This window comes from Cavia porcellus, unplaced genomic scaffold (genome assembly GCF_034190915.1).
Source record: "Cavia porcellus strain 051 isolate PalLab524CR breed Dunkin Hartley unplaced genomic scaffold, mCavPor4.1 scaffold_10, whole genome shotgun sequence".
Lineage (NCBI taxonomy): Eukaryota > Metazoa > Chordata > Mammalia > Rodentia > Caviidae > Cavia > Cavia porcellus.
In genome coordinates, this window is record NW_026947493.1 from 59625114 (window position 1) to 59631113 (window position 6000).

Here is a 6000-nt window from a genome sequence, read left to right on the forward strand (position 1 = left end):
ATGCACCTGTATGAAGAAAATAAATCTTCTCAAACATATGCAATAGAAGTTACAGCAAGGTTAGGAAATCCATGTGTTGGGCATGGGGGTGCATGGCTGTAATCCCACCATTCAGGAGGCTGAGTCAGAAGGACAATCAGTGTCCACCCAGCCTGGTATATAAAATGACTTCAAGGCCAACCAGAGCTACAAAGTGAAACACTGTATCAAAATCAAGCAAAGAAAAAATAAATAAATAAATGGAAACAAACATCACTCATATTGGCCAATGCCTAGCACTTTAGAGACTGAGGTAGAATTATCACTGCAAGCACAAGACAAGTAAAGCCTCACCCAAACTTAAGAGTGAAGCCCTGTCTCAAAAAAACTAAACAAGGAATAAAAAGAAAACAAAGTTAAAACATCCCATTCTGCAAGCCTTCAGATGAGGTAACTTGCAAAGGCAAGACCTGACAGCAACTTTAGGAAAGATACTGTCAACTGTCTACCCCAAGTCTTCTTAAAATAATCACAGATAAAAAGTTTTCAGTTACTCTATGCCAATAAACATGGGGTAAACAAAGAGATGCTAATGTAGAAATTTAAAACTTCATGGAAATTGGAAATGTGTAATATCACAAAATGGAGCAACAATGTGACTGAGACTTGATTCAGCACAACAGGAGAGTAAAATATTTCAATCCACAATGCAAGGACGTAGACATTAATAAAGCACAGATTTTAGAAAATTTTACAAAATGCAGCTTTATTAAAGTAAGTATAGGAATGCTAAGAAGATAATTACATGAAAATGTGTATTAGTAGTACACCTGCAAATCTTTTTGTTCATTTTTAGTCTCACTGTATAAAACCAGTTGATTAATTTTGTAACACTTTACAATATGAAATATAATAGCCATAAAAATTATGTTAATAAAGGGCATTTCATCCCCAATAAGAGAAGAAAACCAGCAATGGTGAGCAGTGGTAAGAAGCAATATACAAGAATCAAGACTCTTCAATAAAACAAGAGCAGTAAGTTGGAAAACAAATACATAGACCAATCAGACCATCAGTTGATTTTAATGTCTGTGTCCCTTTCAAAAACTGTAGTTTTAAATCTCTAATATACTGGATCATATTAAATCATGAAGCAATATAGAGATAGACCATAAAAGCAGAGCCCTCATAGGTAAAATACGCATTCTTCCTGAGATACTATACCTACTTATGGATTAATTCTGCCATAAAGCATGGTTGGAAGGTTTATGTGCTAACTTGTGCTACTTTTGGGAGATGGTGGAATGTTTAGAAGGCAGGCCTTATTGCCACGAATTCAACCAGGCCAGGTGCCAGAAGAGATTCACTTAGGTATGACTTGCCCTGATGAAAACAGAGAACAAGAGTACTTCAGGACAATTCACCACTGAAGACCTCATCTACTGTTCAAATCAGAGGTCTTGCAAATATTGACATATATCAAGCTTAGAGACATTGATGTAAACTAACAAGAAACATGGGAAATGAAAGAAACATGAACCACCAAACCAAGACACAAGTGTTTATAAACTTATCATGAAAAATTTATGAACTCAGCACACAAACATGTACAGAGATAAATGCAACAGAATATAAACCTCAGAAATAGACTCATTAAAATCCATTTTTTTACTAATTTTTAGCAGTGTCATCAAGACTATAGTAGGGAAAGTGTGATGTGTTCATGACAAAGTGTTGGAAAACCTAATATTTACACCCAAAACAAATTTATTTGGTCTCCTTTTGTTACCATGATGATTGTAACCTCCAGATATATTAAATATTTAAACACTCAACATGAAGCTGTAGAACTCCTCAAGAAAAACTAGGGAAAAATGCACAACTTAGTCTTGGAAATGACTTTATTGAACATATTTAAAGCATGAGTAACAAAGAAAAATGGTTCAATATCACTAGTCATAAAAATATGAATAAAGGCCACTGTGAGCTATCACTTTATATCTGTGGGAATGGATTTTTTAAAACATAAATGCTGAAAAGAATGCGAGAAAAAGTAAATCCTTGTATATTGTTGCTGAAAAAGAAAATTTGTACAGTCAACACAGAAAACATTATGAGACTTCTTCAAAAATTAAAAACAACATTGCCACATAAAGTACATTAAGATGTTAAGAAAAACATCCCCTTTTCCCTCCCCATCAGCCTGTGGAGATTATTTCTTCATTTCTAAATGCATAATTAAATGATACTAAAAGTCACTATATGGAAGAAACCATTTACATTACCACAACTATTGCAGCATTATTGTCAAGAGTAAAGCTTTGGAATAACACATATTCAATGATGAAATAATGAATTATAAAAATGATTTCTTTTTTTTTTTTTTTTTGTCTTTTTCATTTTTTTCGGTACCGGGGATCGAACTCACGACCGCCTGCTTGCAAGGCAGGCACTTATGCCGCTGAGCTAAATCCCCAGCCCCCTATAAAAATGATTTCAAATTACACGTATTGAATATTATTCAGCCTTGAAGAAGGAAAGTCTGCCATTTGCTGTTGGGAGCCGCGGCCGAGCCCGGTCGCCTTACTTGGCGGACGTGAGGCCTGTAAGAAAGAGCAAAGCCTGAGCTAGATTACCCCTCCCATCGAGTGTGCTAAGATGGCGCTTATCTCCTGCTTCCTGCTTGGTAAACAACCCGCTCTGTAAGATAGTCTGCCTAGCAACAACTGATGTTAGCCAATCAGCCCGCATCGCGCGCTTTGAACTGATTGGCCACTGTTACCCTATAAAAGTGAGTGCCTCTCCCGCCACGAGAGAAGAAGCACGGAAGGAGCCGCGGAGAGCGGACCGGTAGAGGCTTCGGGACAGACTGTAGAGAAGAAGCACGGAAGGAGCCGCGGGGAGCGGACCGGTAGAGGCTTCGGCCGGGAAGAATCCCGGGGCAGACTGTGCGGAGAAGGAAAATAAAGAGAGCCTAGCCACTGCCAGATCTTGTCGTGTGTTGTTCCTGCCGGCCGGGAGCGACACCGACAACTGGTGGCCCATACGGGGAACTGATCAACCCTGAGACGTGGCAGTGGACAGCAGTCTCCAACACAGTGCTGCAGGACAGGTGAGTAGAGGATAAACCTGGGCCCTGGGTGGCGCGCACCTACAGGGTTTTTAGACTCCTCTCAACCTCACGCGTAAGTGGCGGTTTCTTGGGCCTCACGCAGTGATTATGAAACATAACACCAGAACTTAAGGTAATAAAAGAGTGTAAAACATAAACATAGAAGTAAAAATAACAGAAGATATATTAAAAATGGGAAACATGCCAAGTAAAGATACACAGCCTTGGTGTTGGTCCTTCGGAGACTCCTAAAGTCCAAGGACCTCAAGGTGGGGCGTAAGACTTTAGAAAATTTCCTTGCAGAAATTGACAGCTTTGCTCCCTGGTTTCTGCCTATAGGGCACTTAAACCTGCCCTCCTGGGAAAAGCTGGGCAGAGACCTTTCCCTAGCAGAACGGGAGGGTAGAGCTTCGGTCTCTGCTCGTCCGTTGTGGGAAATGATACACGCGTGCCTAAAGAGTGAGGGTAGTTACGGGGGGAGCTCTCAAGAACTTGTAGAAGTACGCAAGGTGTTTGAACAGGCACAGTCAGGAAGCTCCCGAGAAGGGTCCGTCAAGGAGGGCAGAGATACAAAAGAGGAAGCTGAGGCGTGGTTTGTGTCTTTCCGCAGGGACCGGGACGAGAACCACTGTGGGTCCCAGAGAGGTTGACGCGTGCGACAAGTCCCTCGACTGAAGATCAGGCCTGTTCCACCAGAGGCCAACCGCAGACCCAACAACAAGATGAGCCTTAAAAGAACTGCAGGACAATCCCTTTTTGGGGGCCTGGAACGGCTTGCTCCCCTATGTGCTACCCTTGTATACGCATGGCTCGCTCGCATGGCCTACGACCGCGTTTAAAAGTGACAGGCTTCCCACATTCTCCTCCCTAGACAACAACATGTAGCAGGGTGGGTGAGTCAATGACGGGTAAGAGTGTGCCTCCCCAGCATGACTCAACCTAAGCCAGGCCCTACCCCATGGCGCACGAAAACCGCTGGATTGCTAGATTCCGCCCCGAATCTAGATGCCTCTCCAAAGGGGATCATAAGGAGAGACGTGAGCGTATGCCTATGTGCACCCAGGTTCCGTCTGACCTATCCCTGGCCCTGGAAAAAAGGACGAGGGCCTCAAGGCCTTGGTGGACCCTGGGACGGCCACCCGGGTTCCAACCCAAAGGCCTGCGGTGGGCCTCAGATACAGGGCATAGGCCTCTACGCTCGATCCAGGACGGGCTGCGATGCGCTCGTTCTTGTAAAATAAAATAGGGGGAGATGTTGGGAGCTGCGGCCGAGCCCGGTCGCCTTACTTGGCGGACGTGAGGCCTGTAAGAAAGAGCAAAGCCTGAGCTAGATTACCCCTCCCATCGAGTGTGCTAAGATGGCGCTTATCTCCTGCTTCCTGCTTGGTAAACAACCCGCTCTGTAAGATAGTCTGCCTAGCAACAACTGATGTTAGCCAATCAGCCCGCATCGCGCGCTTTGAACTGATTGGCCACTGTTCCCCTATAAAAGTGAGTGCCTCTCCCGCCACGAGAGAAGAAGCACGGAAGGAGCCGCGGAGAGCGGACCAGTAGAGGCTTCGGGACAGACTGTAGAGAAGAAGCACGGAAGGAGCCGCGGAGAGCGGACCGGTAGAGGCTTCGGGACAGACTGTAGAGAAGAAGCACGGAAGGAGCCGCGGGGAGCGGACCATTAGAGGCTTCGGCCGGGAAGAATCCCGGGGCAGACTGTGCGGAGAAGGAAAATAAAGAGAGCCTAGCCACTGCCAGATCTTGTCGTGTGTTCTTCCTGCCGGCCGGGAGCGACACCGACAATTTGCAGCAATATGAATAAACATAAATATTATGATAAAGGAAATAAATCATACATAAAATTAGACTGTAGACTTTTGAATGTAGACTCTAATAAAATAATGAGTTTGTTAGAACCATATAGTACAATGGTATTCAGAGGATGAAGGGGTCAAGGAAAATGGAGAGATGCTGATTGAAGAATATAATCATGAGCTTATAAAATAAATAAGTCTTGAGTCTTAATGTATAACCTGGCGAAAATAGTTAATAACAATATACTGGCTACTTAATCTTTGATAAAAAGTATAGATTATAACTATTCTCATGATACATAAATCATTTGATTTTGTAATTTAAAGTATAGAATCAAATTGATGTCTCACATTATTAACTTTTTAAATTGGTTGTAAATATATAACATGAAGTTTGCAAATATGTTACATGAAATTTATTTTGTATGTTTGTATACTTTTCTGTATACCATTTTACAAGATTATCTTTCATAACTTACTCCATTAACACTGTCTACTTCATCCTCAAATTTCATCATTGTTAAGAAAAACATCCCCTTTTCCCTACCCATCAGCCTCTGGAGATCTTTCCTGCTTTCTCTATCACTAGTTATAAGAGAGATGAAAACTAAAATAAAATAAAACTAAAATAAGGATGAGATATAATTTCCCACCATCACATCAACAAAATTTCAAATTTGACAATCTTAATTCATAACAAAGTTGTACAATTTCAAATTCCCTAATAGAAACAGCAATTCTAAAATTTTAATGAATATTTCATTTAACTTTAAACTGAAAGGCAAAACATTGAGAGTACCAGGGAGCCTATGAGTAACTCAATGGATGAATTACTATGTCAAGTTAAAATAGAAATATTGAAGGTACCAGCACCACTCTGATTTCCTTTTTCCTCATACATTGTTTAACCTTTATTCCTTTATTCATAACCTTATGTGAAATTCATAAGTAAATTCAGTAGCCTCTGTTTTTAAGATATATGAAGAGCACAGAGCTTTAAATCTCCAGTGTTAGCAGTTAACATTGGTTGGGCTTGTGGCACCATCAAGGTTAATATCTAATGTTCATCCTTGTGTGCAGCACAAGACCACAGATTTCAAGTTA